The sequence below is a fragment of the Thermobia domestica genome, chromosome 11 (genome assembly GCF_964235325.1).
Source record: "Thermobia domestica chromosome 11, izTheDome1.hap1.1, whole genome shotgun sequence".
NCBI lineage: Eukaryota > Metazoa > Arthropoda > Insecta > Zygentoma > Lepismatidae > Thermobia > Thermobia domestica.
The window spans coordinates 102201694-102222116 of NC_137464.1; the positions used below are offsets into that span (position 1 = coordinate 102201694).

At 34.5% G+C, this 20423-nt stretch overlaps 1 long non-coding RNA gene across 11 annotated transcripts in view; it reads left to right on the plus strand.

Annotated features, from left to right (window-relative positions):
• The window catches only part of LOC145664331 (uncharacterized), a 373203-nt gene that overhangs the window by 351720 nt on the left and 1060 nt on the right, over nt 1–20423 (plus strand). For all 11 annotated transcript variants that reach the window (XR_014127363.1, XR_014127362.1, XR_014127360.1 and 8 more), the window contains one exon: nt 18497–18673. This is a non-coding gene — a long non-coding RNA (uncharacterized LOC145664331). The remainder of the gene's footprint in view (nt 1–18496; nt 18674–20423) is intronic.

Sequence of the window (20423 nt, forward strand, 5' to 3'; positions counted from 1 at the left end):
ATTTGACTTTTTTCTTAGAAATTATCAATAAAATTATTTATTAAAATAATACTACTTATCGGTCTTGAGCAAACTTGACATAAAGGTGGATTTAAACTTACTTAAAAGACTTTTCCGGTTGAGTCCTTGGATTCCCGAGTTATGGGCTAGTAGTCATTTTTTTTCCATAAAGAAATACTGATTACTATTTAGATTTTACAATAAACTAGTAACCTTTACTTACTCGTATCATAGACATATACTAAAATCAATTATGAACAATTCCCTCTCCATCCGGAACCCAAAATTGGGAAGCTCTGGATCTTGTATTGGAAAATAATCATAAGTGAACTTATTACCACATGAACATATTACATGTGTAGGCAAGTGGTTAAAGTTTTCATTGCATGATCAAGAAGTCCAGATTCGAATGCCATGGTCGACCACCTAACCTGGTATTTCTCCAGGATTTTCCTCTCAGTCAGTTCCATCAGGCGAGCTCCACAGTGGTACTCTTTAAACCCTGACATAAACATAGAACTTCTTTCTATATTTTATTCCTATTGTTGGTAACGTTTGCTGATTGTTACTTACTCCAGGGACATCATCAAGAAAAGGCACCAGAGATGCTATTGCATTGATGAGAATTATATAAGAACGAGTTCTTAATGTAAAGGAAGAGTTGTGTTTGTGCTTCATCGACTGGCATAAAGCTTTTGACCTGGTCATTTGGATGCAACTTCTGAAATACTTAAAGAAATCGGGGTCAACTGGAGAGACCGACGACTCATTCAAAACCTGTATATAGAAGAACGAGTAAAGTTGCGCTTGAATTAAGGAGAAACCAATAATGTGGAGATTGGAAGAGTCAGACAAGGATGTAGTATGTCGCCACAATTACTCAACATTAATAGTGAATGCTTAATGAAATAAGCATTAAGTGAAATTGGTGATTTCAAGATTGGAGAGTAGATCATTAACAAGATCAGGTATGCAATACAGTTGTTATATTTAGAACCGAAAAAGGTCTACAGAATTTGATTGACATAATATTTAATTTAACACTGGGAAATTATATGAAATGGAAATCAACATTAAAAAGTCAGAAGTTATGAGAATATCCAGTGCAAACTCGCTCTTACGGGTCAGAGTAGAACAAAGAGAACTTGAAGATGTCGATAATTTCAAGTATCTGTGAAGTATTTTGACGAGAGATACTCACTGCAAAGAGATCAGGTCAAGAATTGCCATCGCCAAAGAAGCATTCAACAAGAAAAGATAGCTGTTAACTGCAGGCTCACTATTGGACTTTGTCAATTGCTGTGCGTAGAGCATTGGACTGTATGGTTCAAAGACTTGGACATTACGGAAATTAGAGAAGAAATATTTAGAGAGCTTCTAAATGTGGTATTGGAGGAAAATAGAAAAGATAAAATGGGCAGAGAGAGCAATAAACGAAGATGTTTTAAAACGGATAGGAGAGAAGAGGACATTTTAGCCAGCATCCTTCGTAGGAAGATCAATTGGATTGAACACATCTTGCGAAGAAATTGTCTTCTTCAATCTGCCATAGAAGGTAAGAGGAAGGAAAGGGAGGTATAGAAAGAAGAAGACAACTGATTGATGATTTGAAAGATAGAAGAAAATATTGAGAGTTAAAACAGAAAGCTGAAGATCAAGAAACGTGGAAGAAACATTTCCACGACCAAATCTAAAATTTAAGAACTCATTAGTCCCAGGACCTGTCGAAAGGATAATACTTAATAATAATAATCAGCCTAAAAGGCAGATGGGAACTCTCGAATTTTATAAAGTCCCTATAACAGTAACCAGTTGATCTGCTTGATTGCTATTCAAATGATCAAGAAACTCTAACGAATTGGAATAATCTCGAATATCATGGATCATTACGTCAGTATTTGCATAATCAAATATAAATTACTTCAATGAATAGTCAAACTTTGCCTTTTTAATGTTTTGATATATATTTCAATTGATATTCATGGTTTAAGAATACATTTTTGAGATCAGAATAGCAAGTAGGTTCATTCTAATCAAACAGTAAGTTAGAATCCTTGTAGCTGAATTGATCGAGAACCAAATTTTTTGCTACCTGTCTCGTGCCATCAGCATACACTATTCTACCCTTAAAGACCGCCGAAAGAGATCGCGGCGCGTGTGTCATATTAGGGTCTTTTCTTTGAGCAGGTAGAAAGAAGGGATCCTCTTCTATGCAGAAGAACTTGCAACTCTTTGTGAATACCTTACTCAACAAAAAAGGGACCCTTTTAGTATTTACTTAATGTCTTCTGACACTTGAGACTCTCTTACCCAACAGCTTCTTCAAAGCGTATAATAGTTCTAATCAGCTTATAGAGTTATTGCTTATGTAGGAAGTGTGTTCAAGAAAAGACGTAACTTTATCTTGCTTTGTTGTTCATTATACAGATCTCCTTTAAAGTATTTTCCTCTACTGCTAATACACCGTTGGTATTATTTCTTCTAATTTTCCAACGCCTGCTAGAAATCACTTTTTTGATGTTGTGGAGTACTGTTGTTACATTTTCCTGAATTTCCTATGTGAACTGAGTATGACGTTCTTTCAAATTAGTTTTAAGTTTGAGAAGTAAACACAGGCCTGCTGGGACAAATCCAGAGAATAGAGTTGATTGAGTTGATTTTAAGTTTAACGTCCCATTCAGCGGCGAGACTATAGGAGAAGTGGACCTACTGATTAACGTCGAATCCGAACCACATGAGCTCCCGCCGGGGATCGAACCCGGGTCTCCCACGCCAAAGGCGCGTGCGCTAATCGCTTAGCCACGAAGGAGCTCTCCGGAGAATAGTGTGTGTGGAACACCACGGAAGTTGCAATGCTTTGCCAGATAGTTTACACGTTTTTCACCCAGGATTTGATGGTAAGGTTCTACATTTGTACCAACGTCTTCAGCAACCTCAGAAACAGGTAAACGACAATTTTCACTAATTACAGCCCATACAATCTCAGCATATTAGTCGTCTGTTGACGTGGAAGATCATTAAGTCCTTGGACCTTCGGCAACCGAACTTCTGCCCTCTGTAAATCACTTAATCAACCATAGCACTACGTTCGGCTCATGCAGACGTCCTTCTATGCCTGGTTAAGTATTTCGAATGTTTCCATGAAAGTTTTCTCAAGTTTTACACAAAATTTCAAATAGACGCGCTGTTCCTGCAACTCCATCATTGCTGCTTTTTCACCAATCTGGGGAGAAGCATATGCACGACTTCAATCAATGTGTAACAACCAACCCAGTGAAGAAAATGAGCGAGTAAACATTCTGAGTGACATACGAGTCTCGCTTCAACTATCTTACACTCGACAATTAACGCATAGATAGGAACCCGATAGAAAACGATCGTTTACGAAGATACGCAGCTATGTGCACACGGTAACCGGAGCATGTCATCTGTAGCCATTTAAAGTTTTTTTTTTTTAACACAGCTTGTATCAGATAAGGAAGTAGTATAAGATTAGACGCTTTTTTATTAGTAATTTAAAGTTGATCAATAAAATATATTGTATTTCCATATGTGCATGAATTGCAGTTTATGTTCTCCATGGCAAAGATGACAGCCTGCATCGCAGCTTACTCAACCTTACGGCTTATGCTCGCAATTCTTAATATGGTTCACGCTAGCTCAATCGCGCACTCATTTCCTTCACTGGATTGGCCTCGCTGAGGAATCAGACAAACTATGTTTAATAAGCTCGTACTAGCTCGTGGAGCCCGGGAGTCTTAGTCGTGGTGTTGTCATCGCTGCTCTATGGAACCCTAGAACTCCGAAGCGGTATTCAAGGGAGATTTTTCTCTAAATTTGAACATGTTAGGCTAGTTTATGTGGTGATCTGCCTCAATGTTCTTCATTTTACAGCAGAGATAGATCATAATTTCTATTCGATATGTCCATTTATATTGACGGTATCAACTCCATTAAAAGCTTCATATTTTTGGCACTATTCGATTTTCAGTTACGGGATTCTGTGAGGGATTAAGAGTGTCACATGTTGGTACTTGCACACAAGGCTTAATTTCCAAAACAAAACAATGAGTTTTGTTCGACCGATTTCAATAGAGGGAGATGGCCAGAAATGGAACTTATTCTGGATCCATAAAAAAATACTATTTCTCGCTGTCTATCATCATTCTTAATGTATGGGGGTCGAATACTGTAAGTGAAAAATTCACTACTTCAGATTTCAATACAGGGATGAAAGCAAAAATCTAACTTATTCTTGAACCATAATTCTTATAAAATATTCATAATTCCTTAAAGTTTCGACACTGATACCAATTTAGAGACAAACGGAGGACCAGAGGGACAGTGTCGTTCTTTGTATATTAGCTTTGAAGAATTTCTAGTCATTCTTACTGCTTGATTTAAAAATTGGTGAAGAATAAGAGGTGAATTTACCCACTCCCGATTAAAAATGTTCTCAGAGAAATACTCTTCGTCGTTCTGAGACATAATGTGTATCTAATTTGAGTCTTTAGACTTACCCCTATTGTTTGCTTGTTTATTCAAATTAGGGCTCCATTTCAGCACTGAGGTTGTGTGAGACATGTATCTATAACTGAAAGTGGAATTCAAAACACAGTAATGTGTTCAAAATTTCAATAATCTTCCACCGGGAATCAAACCCAGGATCACGTATACTGAACTAGCGAAGAGGACAGGCACTAACCCTATTGTTTGGTGTCCCATCTTTTTCTTAAAAAAAAAAAAAACTTTTAAAGAAAGATTAAATATATCCTTTCCAGAAAATAACAGATTTTCATGAAGCATGGTGTGTGCTTTCTGGGAGACTTTTCAATATGGCGTTTTGCTTGAGATTGAGACAAGTGAAGTCCAAGCGGGTGGATTCACCTACAGAGGCTTATAGACTTGTACAGAAATGTCGATGCAAACGGACAAAAATGCCATTCGCCAATACACCGAAAGGTATAGACGCAATTTTGTGGTTATGGATGTGTTGTCGAAAGCGTAGAAAACAATGTTGCGTATCATCAGGAGCATGTTTCGGCTGATATTTGCAACAATGAATTCTCCAGCGTACCCCTACAGTGTAAAACTTTGCCAGCATAAGGCGGTGTTCAATCACAGCCAATTCATCCCTGGTATTCTACAGACGGATGGTAGCTAGAACCAGAACTCGTGCTATTCCATTTACCGACATCTCAATGAAGAGTCCTGATGCTAACTCAATGGGTTACTGGGCCTTTGGACTTCTCAAACATCGCCTTGCTTGTCGTAAGGTTTGCAGAGTTTCTGCCCTCTAGCGAGGTCCCAACAGGAGTCGAATATCCCCGTACACCTGCAAAGAAGTCTTCTCCATTCGAAAGTGCACTGTCGGGTATTCGTCAAGAGTGCCGGCCGTCACGTAGAACATAAGCACTGGTGGAACGATGTACCGTCATAGATGAGTTTTGTTTCTTTCTTTCTTCGAGTAAAACATGTTATGGGTAAAAAGCTTGAGAATATTTTCAAATTCCAATGGCTTGTGTTCTTTCATGTAATTTTACTCTGCTTGCTGTATTATTCAGAATTGAAAAATGTAAACTATTCATTGACGGACTTCCGCAGGATTTTTTCCAATGGAGGGGGAGGGGGAGGGGCAAAAGGTATGCTACGAAAGGGACACAAATTGCGAATAGACACACACACTTTGATGCACGAGTGCACATAATGAATAAAATAGAACTACAATATTTACACAGATATCCTTATTAACGACCTTAAATAAACTTATAATACTTAATATGAACATATTAAGTACGTACGAAGATTCCCAAAGTTATATTATTCATCCCTCAGGTATTATATTGTTAATATGTTAACCAAGGGCGCCCATCAAGGGGGCAAGGTGGGGCGATCGCCCCCTAGAGAAAATTGTACTTCAGAATATCGAAAATCCAATAGAATTTTTACATTAGTTACAGCAAAATTTGAAACTATTTTTGAAACGTCCCTTATACTTGCCCCCCCCCCTTGAAAACCACAATATGGGCGCCCTTGATGTTAACCCAAAGTTAATTCAATTCATAGCGAAAAGACTGTATATAGGATGAAACAGTCAAACGAGATAGCGTGATGTGTATGCAAAATGTTTTGAAGAAATATTATGATTAAATAGTTTCAGTGCTCTTTGTGGTGTGTCACGACCAGTGTTTCAGAAAAAAAAATGTTCCGGTGGGCAGACTTAGAATACCCGGGGGCATTTCTGGTATTATTCTATTTATTATTATTATTATATTATAGACGTATTATTTTGGTCTACTTCGGGGGCACTCTCAGAGCTCCGGGGGGGCGGTGCCCCTCCCAAAACATGTCTGGAAGAAACACTGGTCACGACTGCGTTTTCCACTTAACAATCATACATATATGTGCTTTAATGAAAGTTCAATTCGAGAAAAAAGTACATTAGAGATGTCTCAACAAACAAAGCACAAATAGATGGAAAGTGCGGCAAGTGTTTTCAGAATACACTGTAAATTAAATAATACATTTAAACTAAACGCATATAACTATCGTTCTTTTTGTTAAAATTTGTTCTGTAATTTTCAAGCATACGATACTATCTGTTTGATATAAATACTGTTTCTCGCTAATTTTTTGATCACATATATACTATTTTAAACAGAGAAATCTTGAATAGAATGTAAAAGAGAACGTGGATTGCCAATTAATTCGGTTTAAAAATGAACTGGAAATGTACATAACAGGTAATGCTATCGTAGGCAGTGTTGCTAATCCAGGGGATTCGACTTCAAGTATAGTGATAGATAATAATATTTCCGATTAGCGACTTTTTTTAATGATTTTTACATGACGATTTAGCGACTTACTGACAAATCTAGCGACTTTTGTGCTGTAAACAAATCAAGCACTATTAGTTGGAAGCAGTTTTTATATGTTTGTTTTCGTTTTACTTATTTGAATCAGCTCAAGCTGTACCCTATATAATGTGAAATCTCTAGAATCCCACTTTGTTTTCTCTAGAATCCCACATCTTTCCCTCTAACCGAGAACAATTTTAACCTTCAATGTCATTTAATTTGCAGAGCTTCCATTGACAGGCACAAATAATTCAGCATTGCCGATTATCTCTAAAAGCTCGAGCAAACGATTAAGCGAAAGTAAGTTTTTTCTTTGTGAAGTTTTAACTTTTATGTGTTTTTTGTAAACATTTTTTATTTCAAGTGAAATAGATAAAAAAATACATATGTTGTACTAAAGGGAGGTTATTATGAAGGTACTGTAATATATATGTGTTAGCGACTTTTCACCCCAGATTTGAGTCATTTCACCTTCCATTCAGTAACTTTTCTTTTGTCAACGTTTTGGCAACACTGACTATGGGATTTCGGCTTCTTTATCTACATTAATAATAAGGCTGTATTAAGGATTATATTAATTGACTTATGTTTTGCACATGGGTCTCTGTATTGGAGATCAAACGGTTTAAGGCGTCGTTACGAACTTTTCTCAACTTCCCCCCCCCCAATTAGAATCATTTATATTGAAAGAATTATTCCAACATGCAATCGCAAAACGTTGATACTTTGATACACAAACAGCTGTAGATACTCGATCGATACTGTTGATAGTCAATACTGTAAATAATCCTTCATAGTATCTCACCCGATATGACAAGTGAACACGCCATACACACAAATTTAGTTAACATATGATATAGAATTTCCTTTTACGGGACCTTTGGAAATTCCATTGAAAACAATGCAGTCTCGGGGCCTATCTGGAATATTGTCCACTTTCAGAGCTAAAATCCAAAAGAGAGAAAGAAGCAGGTTTAGTACATCTATATATAACCTCAGCCTCAAATTTAGAAAATCAAGTATGAAGCAATTTTGTTTTCTCTTAATGTTTCCCGTGTGCTGATAAAAGAGTGTGTCAATATAAAGAGGCGGGGAGTTCCTTCGTGGATAAGAGGTTAGAATACGAGCCTTTGGCATGGGAGACCCGGGTTCGTTTCCCGGCGGGAGCTCATGTGGTTCGGATTCCACGTTAATCAGTAGGTCCCGTCTCATATGGAATCGCTACTGAAAAACGTTAAACTCAAAATAAACTCAACTCAGTCATCAAGCCATGATCTCTAACATTTTTTAAAGTCATTTGGAAAACTATGGAAACGCAACGACAATGAATAGTTAGGTAGTATAATGCTATGGTCTAAGGTTATAGTTAATTACAGGAGCAATATGCAAATTATGCTCATGTTCAGAAATTTTCTCTAACATGTTAATTGATTAAGAAACTTCTACAGCATACACACAATCATTTCTAAGAAATTAACAATGACAACTGGAAATTGTATTTTTATATAAAGGGTAAAAATAGTAAAAACTGTCAATTCGTCACCTATCTGTATGGCAACATCCTTTCCTATGTCTCAAATGACTTTTTTATCATTTGAGACAAAAGGAAAAGTAAACAAATTTGAGAAAAATAAACCTTTTAAAACTGTTCTTAAATTTGATACAACATTTAAATTTGCTTCTATAATATACAGTTCGTAAATTCGGGACCACAATTGCATTGTTAAAACAATTAGGATGTACAGTTTCCTTAGACGTACAGCATACATACATCGTTCATATCTGTAACGTGACGTTTGTGAAGTACTCTAATGAAGCTAGATGACCTAGAATTTTTGCAGTCTATATTCTTAGACTACTCTAAAGAACTGGCCTCGTGTCTTTTAGGATGTGTATTTCTAAGAACCATGATAACAGATTAGTTCATGTTCTATTCATTTGTTTTTAATCTCAAAGACACCGCAATCATAATGTGTTTACAAATGCAGCAAATTGCAATAATTAATGTATTATTTCTTTATTTATGTTACTATTCTGTTGTTATGCATGGATTTGTAGAAAATAATTTATTGTGGTGGAATCAATTAAAAGTTTTCTGTAGCTCATTCAGGCTATTTTTAAATATATATTTGCCAGTTTTCGGCTGACTTCGTAACGAGATATCCAAAGCTTTACCAATATGGCATAAGTATTTCGTAAGGTGTGTTTATCTGTCAATAGACCATCATCCCATCACAAATAAAGAGTTTTCGGATTTATCATCTGAAAGTGTTTTTTTCCCCTTTACCTCACCTGTGTCTCAGAAAATATTGAAGTGAACATTAACTAAACGCCTTTCAGCTATTATAATATTCTCTCTATTCAGATGCAGGCGCGCACCCCAGAAATTTTTGTTGAGAGGGATCAAAACTTTGGGAGTGGTCCATTTACCTATATTTTCAAAAAAAATTATAAAACTAGATTGTTTTTATAAGATGAAGTGTAAGATGCAATTTTTATCCTACATCAATCATTTCCCTATTAAACAAGTATAGTTTTATTGAGGAATTGTACAAATATATGTTGAGTTAGAAAGATTTTTCGTGGGGGGGAGGGTCCGGAACCGGTGGACACCCTGTGAGTGCACCCTTGTTCAGGTTCGTATATTGTTTAGAAATATTTATGATTTATAAATTGTGAACATGAAATATTCGTCGCAGGTGAGTCACTTCCAAAGGCCAAAAAATGAAAGAAAGAAAACTGCAAAATCTCATTAATCAAAATAGTAGCAACCCGAAACCTCACAATTTGCCATCAAGTAGCCAACGATTAGATTTCGTGGCGAAAGAGGTCTGGAGTATATCATTCGAAAATATTTGCAGTCGCACGTTACACACCACCCGATCTTTGGGGAAGATATTCTCTTCCAAAAAGTAATGAGATTCTGGAAAAGATTGTAGTAAGTGGACGAGAAATCTGAGAAATATGGTAGGTGAGAAAGGAATTCATACAATAACGAACTGTCCTTTGTACGACACGTGGGAGAGCTTGTCATACATCAGGATACCTTGACTGTTGACTATTGCCAGATGCAGACAAATTTGCACTAACACGTGTAAGCACTATAACGGTCTGCTTTGATATTTCATCTCTCTTGAAAAAGACGCGATGAATCATTTCCACCGTAGACCACCATACTAACTACCGGTACACTTTCTATGGGTGGAGAGTTGTATTAGGAAGTCTATCTGCACGTAATCACAGTCCAACCATTACCATTAGATTGTCATCCAGATAGTAGATCCATTTAAAAAAATCTAAAGTGACAATCCGTTGCAGGTTATTTTTTACACTCAGAGCAGTGCACATTTTGAGACTGTGATTCCTATTTGCCGGTCATCTCATGTGGCATCCATTAGTACAATGTTTTCACCTTACCGATTCCAGGGAGGTGCTGCCGAACGAAAGTGACGTGTTGGTTTGTGCCTAACTCGTCTCCAATGCACGAACACTTTTCCGAGGGTCTTCTTCTATGGTGTTTCTGTGGAGCTCATCCGAACAGAATGTTGGTTGATGCCGAAGTGACTCATTTTGCACTACTGTGTTATCGGAACGAAATTTGATAAACTAACACTGAATGATGCTATTCGTGGCTCAAATGTACTGTTCATATTTTCTCGGCTTGCTATCGAAAATCTTCCAGTTTGAATTCGTAAAGAAACATCACTTTGCAATTATGTGCATTTTCATGCGATCTTGTTCAACAATGCTATGTCCTATGATCGTCCGGGTACCTTATCCTGATTTCTGAGCCTATACAAAGCTTGCGACATTAGATGTGTGACCTTATTCCATCACTGTGTTGTATTGCTGAGATGAGTTTCCATCTGACATCAAAGCGAACCTTTCATTTGCACTAACCCAATAATTCCACTCAGTTTCCATATGAATGTCTTCCTACATGAATATGTTATCCTACAAACTACAAACTTAAACATTCGTAAAAAACATGGTTATATTTACTACCCAAATGCTTGAATTCTATCGTATTCTCAACTTGGAAGTAATTTTAGCGTCTCAACAGATTATTAGAATAAATTACTTTAGAACTAGATCAAGTACAAGATTCATTAGGATTGCTGCGCGTTCTTTACAATAAGTTTACTAATGTTTAGGATTTCTGCATTTTAAAAGCAGTAACAATTGACGGATATTAGGATTCTTCATCTTGATAGCTTTTAGGACGTCTGCATTCTAATATTCGTTGATGTGAGAATCTATACAGTTTGTTTAGTATTCGGAATTTTTAGAAACTAGTGGCAAACTTCTATAAAATATTAATTCACTTAGCCGCGTTTACTTTCGAACTACATTAGAGCCCCTGGTTAAGACCTCATAATATCAATCTATCCCACGACTCCAGTGAAAATTAAATTGAATTTAAAATTACACTGTCACAGGAATAGTGGTTAAATATCCTAAAACTATAAATAAACGAACTAATATATCTTAAGATTTCTTTGAATCTTTGCCTTTGTTTCCTCTCGAACACAGTATGTCCCCATCTGGGGCGGCGAAGCTAAGTCAATTCTTATTACTGAATCTTACCAGGGGAAGAATTAGAATTGGCCCACCGTCTTCCAAATATATTTTTTCCACGATGTTTTGCGGTACTGTTTAACGTTCAGGGGTATTTCGAGTATCTTTGAACGGCTCTATGACACATGCTCTTAATATTTTGTGCGACAAATTCCCCAAACATAAATGAATTCAGCGCCTGGTAAGTTCTTGGACTTTGGTCTCACGTATCTGTCATCCATAAATATGTGAAGGTCATCTTTCTTTTGAATGAAACGCACTCTCAATTGAACTGAACATCGTTCAATTTATTCGTAACAGCTATGGCGCAAGCCAATAAAATTGCGTTTTTTTTTCATAATAAATTCTACCTTAACTTCTTTCACTCATTTCTCCAAATATGGAAATGTTCTTTGAATAAATATTTTAAGAACACTTTATATTAGATATTATAAATTTAAGTTTAGATTACAATAGTAGAAATTTTCATTATTGTAAACAAACTTTTTAGTGAAATCACGCCTACCCATTCGCTTGCATACTGTGAGGTAAATATTATATGGCTATTCGCAATTATCATCTAGATTTCTGCTACGCAGTTCGCTTTAATTTTCATAAATTTCATAATCTCACCTAATGCGTACCAGAACGAACTATGTGAAGAATATAAATGGAATATATATATTTATATTTATATTTGTAAATGAAATAAAAATATATAAACTCATTATCTTAAGTTTTTTTTAAACTGCAATTTCATTCCCAGTCGAAACTGGACGGGCCACAGAAGGTAACGCCTTCTCCGGGGCCAGGAATTATCTTAAGTAAATTATTTGGTATCTATATGCTTGGCAACATAGAACTATTTCCAAGTTGCACACAGTTCATCTATCAGCTGCAGCCATAAGGTATTTAAAATACCTGATCATCACTTTCCTTCGAAAGGTTATATTCTTGCAATTACGCGTAGAAAGTTAGTACATTCTTTTTGAACAAAAACTTCAATTTGTCAATCATTTACTTCAATTCTATTTAGTTTCATCTGTGGATGAGAAATAGAACTTTTGAAAAGAAATTGAGTGACCAAGGTAAATAATAATAATACCGGTGAGACTGTACATTAAAGATTGAATTAGTAATGGAGGGGAAGTAACAGAGAAAATTAAAATATATACGCGTACAGTATGATGTCAGTACGAAATGCAGAAATCCCAGAGGAATAAATAATTCTATAATATGCAAAGATGAGGGAACACTAGAAATAAACGAATGTATAATATATTAATACCTTTGCTTTCTGTCTCTGTAAATTAAGGATTTCTACGTAATTTTAAGGATTTCATACGTGATCATAACGTTCAAACCCTCCTGAGGAGATTAAAATTATAATATAGGAGTAATGTTGTGACACTTTACGTTCGTAATCTTTTGTAATATCAAAACTAGAAAAGAGATTAATTTCAAACAAAAAGATAAAGGTTCAAAAAAACTTTTCTTCGTCTCGTTGTCAACACATTCCAAAATCAGTCGACATTTCATTCTTCTTTCTAAAAAGCAGGTCCTGGAACTGGACAACACTCCATTTCGATAATAAACAAGATCCTGAATCTGTATAGGCTCTAATTGTGGAAGTCCTGGATCTGGACAGCACCTACACACACCAGTGGCGGATCTAACCTGGTGCCGGGAACTCTAAAAAACCCAATTGTTTTGAGTGCCAAAAATAATTTAAGCTATAATTAATGTTTTTTTTGAAAGTTTATAGTAAACTCATACCTATTATAGTCTGGGTTCTGGTTGCCCCAATTTTTACCTTCCAAATCCGCCACTGCTAAACACGCAAATAGAGTATAAAATCAAGACAGCTGTAAATGTGTAGAATTTCCTGTATACGCTTCTCATATTGTCTTACTTGCGTTTTACCAGTTTGGCTTTTAACTGGTAGAAGAATGTCTTAGGATATTTTTGTTATGTAAAAGTGTCCCTTTTCCTTATTTTAATATTTTTTTCATTTCAGTAAATAAGGTAACTCAATTTTATGTTTTTAATCTTTCCTGAAACAACTGCCTGTTATCAGTTTAGAACCTTATTGCCAAGACTCGTTAAAATTACATTTTGAGGCATAAACTTTAATCTTGGTTTTATTTTACTTTTTGTCTCAAATGGGGAAGTATGATAAACAGACAATAACAAAATTTATATGAATAAACAGCAAATGACCCCACATGTTACTACAGACAATATTTTTGATTTCCTCCTTCTCTACCTTTCATACAGCATTTTTCTGAGCTCTAAGTGGGTATCTTATATGGGTATCTTATAACAATTTCAATCCTTACCCTTCTATTTTTCTTCCTATCAAATATCAAAAAACGCTGAGTCGTGTAATCATTATTTTAAATGAAAAGTCGAAATAGTAAATTTCATGTGTGTAATCTCAAAAAATTTCGAGATATGGACACGTTATTATAACAACCGCTAACCATATTTGCCCACTTATAGTCGAATTTTCAAAAATCCTTCTTTTAATATCTTGCGTCACTAATCCTATGTAGTGTCCAAATTTTAGTTTCTGCTTAAGCGATTTGGCCTGGGTCCTGACCTGTCTGTCACTCAACCAAACAGAACTTCTTTTAAGGATATATGAATACATGTTCAATATGTGAATAAAAACAAAGTAATTCGCAATAAGTTAATATGCTAAAAAAAATCTTGATAGAATGTTTGAAACAAAAATACAGATATAATACATCTTGGCTGATAAAGTCCATAGGCTTATACATCATCATCATCATCATAGGTATTCTGCCATTATGGCCAAGTCACTTTCATCAACTGAGAAGCTTCCATACTCTACAGTCTTCCGCTAACCTCTTTATCTTCTGTACGAGTTTTCTGTTCTGACACCGTGCATCAATTGTAGGTTCTTTCTCCCTCTTTTTCCTGACATAATACCGTCTAGCACCTTCCTTATGATACACTTCTTTCTAAGCCAATGTCAAAATCAGTTTCTCTTTCTATTTTTAATTACATCTAAAATTGTTATTTTCTCTCCCACCATTTCTAACATCCTCTAATTCATTTTCCTTTCGACCCAGCTAATCTTCTACATTCTTCTTCACATTCACACTTCGAAAACCTCCAGTCGTTCTTCATAACTTTTGAATAATGTCTATGTTTCTGCCCATACAGGACAAGTATCCACACGATGCATTTTATGAGCCTTTTTCTCGATTCCTTATTCAAGGTCCCACAAAATAAACTTATCTTGCTCCTAAAGGCTTGTTTCGCCATTCCTCTCCTTGCTTTTATTTCACGTTCGCACTTCACATTATCATCAACAATACTACTCAGGTATTGAGAACTAGTTCGTTCCGACCGTTTCGTTCCAATCAGCATGGCTCTTGTCTTTCTAACATTTATTTTCACCTGATATTCTTCACAGCTCTTCCTCAACTTTTCTAACATGTTATTGATTTCCTTTTCTGATTCCGAAACAAGCGCCATATCATCTGCAAATCGTATAAACTTAATCATTCAACCTACGGAAATGCCGTCTTCAATATGTAGGATTTCTTCATTATCTCTTCTAAATAGATATTACATAATGTTGATGAGAGACAGTATCCCTGTTGAATTTCTCTTCTAATTGCTCTCCCCTGTCACTTCCTCCCCTATTCTAATACTTACTTGATGGTTCGTGTATAAGTTTCTTTGATCTTTCCAAGCCAACCCAACCTTTTTCAGTACTCCCAGAAACAATTCCCAATTCACACGGTCAAAAGCCAGTTTCTAAGTTTAATAAATACAACTTACGACTCTTTCCCTTTTCCACAAACCTTTCACTGATTACCTTTAACAAGAAATTGCATCTCCTGTGCCCCTACCTCTAATGAACCCCAATTGTTACTCCTCAACTTTTTCATTTGTTTTTCCATAACCTTCTCTTTAGTATTAGAAGTAAAATTTTTGCTAAATGCGATATGAGGCAATAGTTCAATAATCCTCACATCTCTCTGGGTTCGATATTATAGTCATCAGTATCATAATTGCCTACAGAAAGTTTTTGGGCTACTCTCCTGTTTCATACTGGGTTCGTTTCCCAGGCTGGAGCTCAGTGGTTCGGATTCCACGTTAATCAGTAGGTGCCGTCTCATATAGCCTCTATGCTGCAGGGGATGTTAAACTCAAAATCAACTCAACTCAACTCTCCTGTTTCATATATTTGAAGGAGTGGATTCCAAAAGAGCCTAAGTCAATTTTTGTCAATTTTGAGATATTTATTCTATTAAGTTCCATTTCAGCATCTTCGTATATTAAACTGGATTTCATGCAAAACTCCATAAATCAAACTAATTGTAGGCAAAAGAAAACAGTGTTGTTTTCCAAAATGTCCTTAGTCAACAGTATTCTCTGAAGTTATTTTCTGACTCGTGCCTAAAAACGCTTATATAACTCTTGCTATAGATGATAATTTCACCGTTATCTTACGAAAAGTAAGCAATCACAAATTTCACTTATGTAGATTACTTTTCTTTTACAGAAATAGAATGATGGAAACATACACAAAAATCGTCTACTGAAAAACTGACTTTTTTGACTTACGCTCTTTTGAAATTGAGCTCTTCATTTCATTGCAGAATCGGAATAATTCTTTTTTGCCCTTATCTTCCATATTATTAATGAATTCGATTGGTATATTATCTATTCCTGTTCCCTTTCCATTCCTAAGCTCGGATATAACTTTTTTCCGAAGAATACTAAAATCTTTATCATTCTCGCGTACTTCATTTTCTACTTCAACAGCCATAAAGTACATTCTTACTCTTATATAATTCCTTAACATATTTTTTCCATCTTTCTAAAACTTCACTTCTCTCGCTGACTATGTCCCCTTTGTTATTTTCTACTGTCATCCGTTGTTTTCTCCGAAATTTCATAGATTTCACCTTCTTGTAATTTTATCATTTTCCCAACTCTTTCTAAATATTTTAGTCCTTGCATTTACTTTTGTAAAATTCTCCCCTTGCTCTGCTTGTTTCCCTTCATGACTATTTAACTTTCTGTACCTCTTTCTATCTTCTTCTGTATCAATCTGTTTCCACGCCATTCTTTCCTTCATTTTTCCGCAACATCTGTTCTGTGACCCGTGGTTTCTTTACCGTTATGTGTTCGTAGTAAGTTATTACTTCTTCTACAGTCTGCTATTCACCATCTGTTACTACTCGAGCCTATTCTTTCCTTGTTCGAGTTTCTTCTTAAAATTTTTCAACGTAAAGATTTCTTACTTCCTAGTTTTTTCAAATTTTCAGTGTTCAACATTTTGTTGCCAATTTTTTTCCGCCTACATCCACTTCGGCCAGCGCAAGATTACGAACAGAGAAAATGTCAAACCCAGGAAGGGTCTTCGCGTTCTTCAAGCTATTCCGATATATATATTTACTGAATCATAACATAATCTATTTGATATCTTGGGCCGTCTCTTGAGAATTTCCATGTACAATATATCTTCCTGTGCCCTGAATCGTAACATAACCTATCTGATGTCTTCACCCGTCTATTGAAGATTTCCACATATAAATCTGTTCTTGTGCTGATTGAACCAAGTATCCCCAATCACTAAGGAATTTTGTCTACTGGAATTGATGAGTCCCTCTCTCCTTTCGTTTCTTTTGACAAAACTATATTTGCCTATGACACTACCTTCCTGTTTTTCCTCGACAACTCTCACATTACAACTACATAACATTACAATAGGCTCATACAGATAAATAAAGAATACATAGGCTCAGAAAGACTAAATAGAGCCAATTAAACTTTCTTTTACTTGTGATGTAGTTTATTATATAATTCATGCATAATAACTGTGAAGTGTATGGTAATATATTATCTCAGTACAAATTAATATTAATGATTCATGGAGATTCCAATTGCTATTCGAATCTGTACGGTACATAATTCTTGAATAATGAACATTCTAGAAGAAACATAAACTTAAAACCTATTTTCGTTTTATTTACTTCATAGGATAGTGGTTCTCACCTTTGTAGTTGACTGATAACACAATTTACTGAAGGTCTACAATATCGCGGCATAGTTACTTGATTTTTTTATTACTTTAGTGTAAGACTATGTGTCTATGAAGTAGTGACTCTGTAATAAGATCATTATTGCTGCTCCTGAAGAAGTTGAATGGTAAAGTCTTTTCCAGAATTCATTTTAACTGATTATTAAATGCTTCGTAGTTTTTAAATTGTGCATTTTGGTAATGTAGAGATGTCAGTGATATCTAAATAGGTTTAATTTGCAAACTTCAATCAAGTCTTTGCGGTTCGGGTGAATATAATGATATGACACAGTTTCTAGCTTGCGAGTGATCTGAAAAAGAAGGTTGACCATTCTCACAAAATTAAAAAATACAATAATATATACCTGTCAAGTTTTCCCCTGCCGGTACATTTCCGAAATAGAACTACCTACACTCTCTTCTGTAGATCTATCACAACTCATTCCACGTAAGCCCACCGGATGTACCGCATACTATTTTGTTCGTGCGAGCCGCTCATATGTGAAAATGTAAAATATTTCTATTTCCTGAAATATTATGATATTAGCTTTCTCGGGTGAACTTCATTTTCGGGTCCACTCAACTAAAGAATCTTTATGTTAATTTACAAATAATTAGAAATTAGACTCATTATCAGACATGCAAGCAAATGTTGAAATTAACTTGATGAATCTCTATGTTATTTTTAAAAAATACACTTCTCGTTGTTCGAGAAAGAGTAACAAAAATTCACTTCTATCATATATAGGAATGATAGTAAATAAGTAGTACATAAGTAAATCCTATTATGTACTAAATCAAATACATGTTTAAAAATAAATTTTAAATTGTCCTTCTGAATGTCTATTCCTTCATGAACACTGATGACGTTTTAAATATTGTATTCAATATACTCTACTGATATCTAACTGAAAAAGGAACACATTTAAAAATAACCTTTAAAGCTATCAAGTAACACAATAATCATAGGTGCTTCACTAAATTACAGAATTAAAAATAATATTTTCTCTTCCAGATATCTTACAGCCTGGGAGCAAAACCAAGAAACAGCCCCGTCCCTTGAACCAGCCTGTAAAGTAGAAATGAAATTAAATGAACTACGCATTCCTTGACTATAAGATGTGAAATTACTTCTTTCAGGAAGTAGGTTTACAGCAATGAACTACAGAAGGGCGTGACAACTAATATGCAGGTATGTGAACATTTTTTTTCTGTAAACCTCAGAATTTTGCAGTGCGGCACTGGATATGATAAAGGAAAAAAATTATTTACTTCGTAAATTGACGACCTTCCTTCTAAATCGAGGTCTGAAAAAGGTAAATTTAATATATATCTCAAAACTTTAATTTTAATTCACATAGAAAAGCCATCACAGTTTCTCATTTGTCATACATATATATCGAAGATAAAGTACATTTAAGTCATTTTGTACCTAATAGAAATGATACTTTATTTCTCCTAGGAGATTACTGGTATTAATTTACCCATGGATCAAAATCTCAATTTTGAAAAAAAGGTGTTTCAGTGACTTAAAAATATTAGAAGGCCTCAATAAAGTCTCCAGAAAATATAAGTAAATGATATTCTTATTTGAAAATGCCTTTTCAAAATCTAAAATTACCTAAACAACATTATTTTAAAAAATATTTTGAAGGTGGCATATAAAGTACATCTTCTCTTACTTTATGACTTTGGTGTAAACGTTCAACTAATGGCTTTGTAGTGACGTTCAGAAGTAGAAGTATGAATTTAATGATTACTGACACTTATTAATCATATAGATCTGAATGTGGTACATAAGATCTAAGTTAGAACTTCATTGTATTGACACAATAAATATAATTAACAGTAAATTGAGTTCGACAGATTCTACAAAAATATCTGAAAATAACATTTAAAAAATAAGTTGATAGTTATAGGAGCAAAAAAACATTAAAATTTTATGTTTACTAATATGTTATTTATTTATCGTTTACAAACTACATTAAATACAAAAAGAATGATTACAAAAAGTTATTGAATATAATATGACGTAATATATAAATATATTGTTATACATATAGTATTTGTCCTAATTTGGACGACATAAATAAATAAGTTTCTGACACTCATATGGTTAATTAGTTGAGCTCTGTTACTATTTCTTTCAATATAAAGAGTACATAGCTTGTCTTATGCTGATCTTATAAAACCATTTATCCACACCATACCTATTACTTTTTCATTATACCTTTTGATAAAATGATTTGAGGTTATGAGTCCAGAATATATATATATTTTTTAGATTTTTCTTTCTAAATTTCTTTCAAAAAGTAAAATAAATTAAGCTCTGTTTTTTATATTACAAAATATTGCACCGATGGCCTACTTCATAACATATATTACCTTTATTTTTATCCAATTTTTATTACGCAAAAAATTATAAGATTTGGAAAATATATTTTTTTAAAAAATATAATTTTAAGAATCTCTTAAGCCATTGTGCGTTTTGTGTTTTCTGAGTGTAATTTATAAAGTGTACGTGTGTGGTGGTGGTGCGTCATTAAGGATGTTTAAACTAAATATATGTTCAGTCATGATCCAATATCTTGTGAAAAACCTTCAATGAATTTGAACATTAATATCAATTTTCAACATACATCGACCTTAGGTATTCTCAGTGAAAAATTTTCTTCAAAGGTACGAGATAAAATTTGTACAGATAAGTAATTCTCTATTTAATAAATTTAGTTCAAATGCTTATTCAAAATATATTTGATATTACGGAAAGTAATTAAGTGTTATAGTTCAATCTTACTATTTGTGTTTAGCTTATTTTGTATAGTGAAGAATACAAAATACAAATTAATAATACATGTGTAATTATTATAAAAATAGCTGTAAAACAAATATCAATATTATCATTTACAGAAAATTGCACTTCAGCGTACACATTAACTATG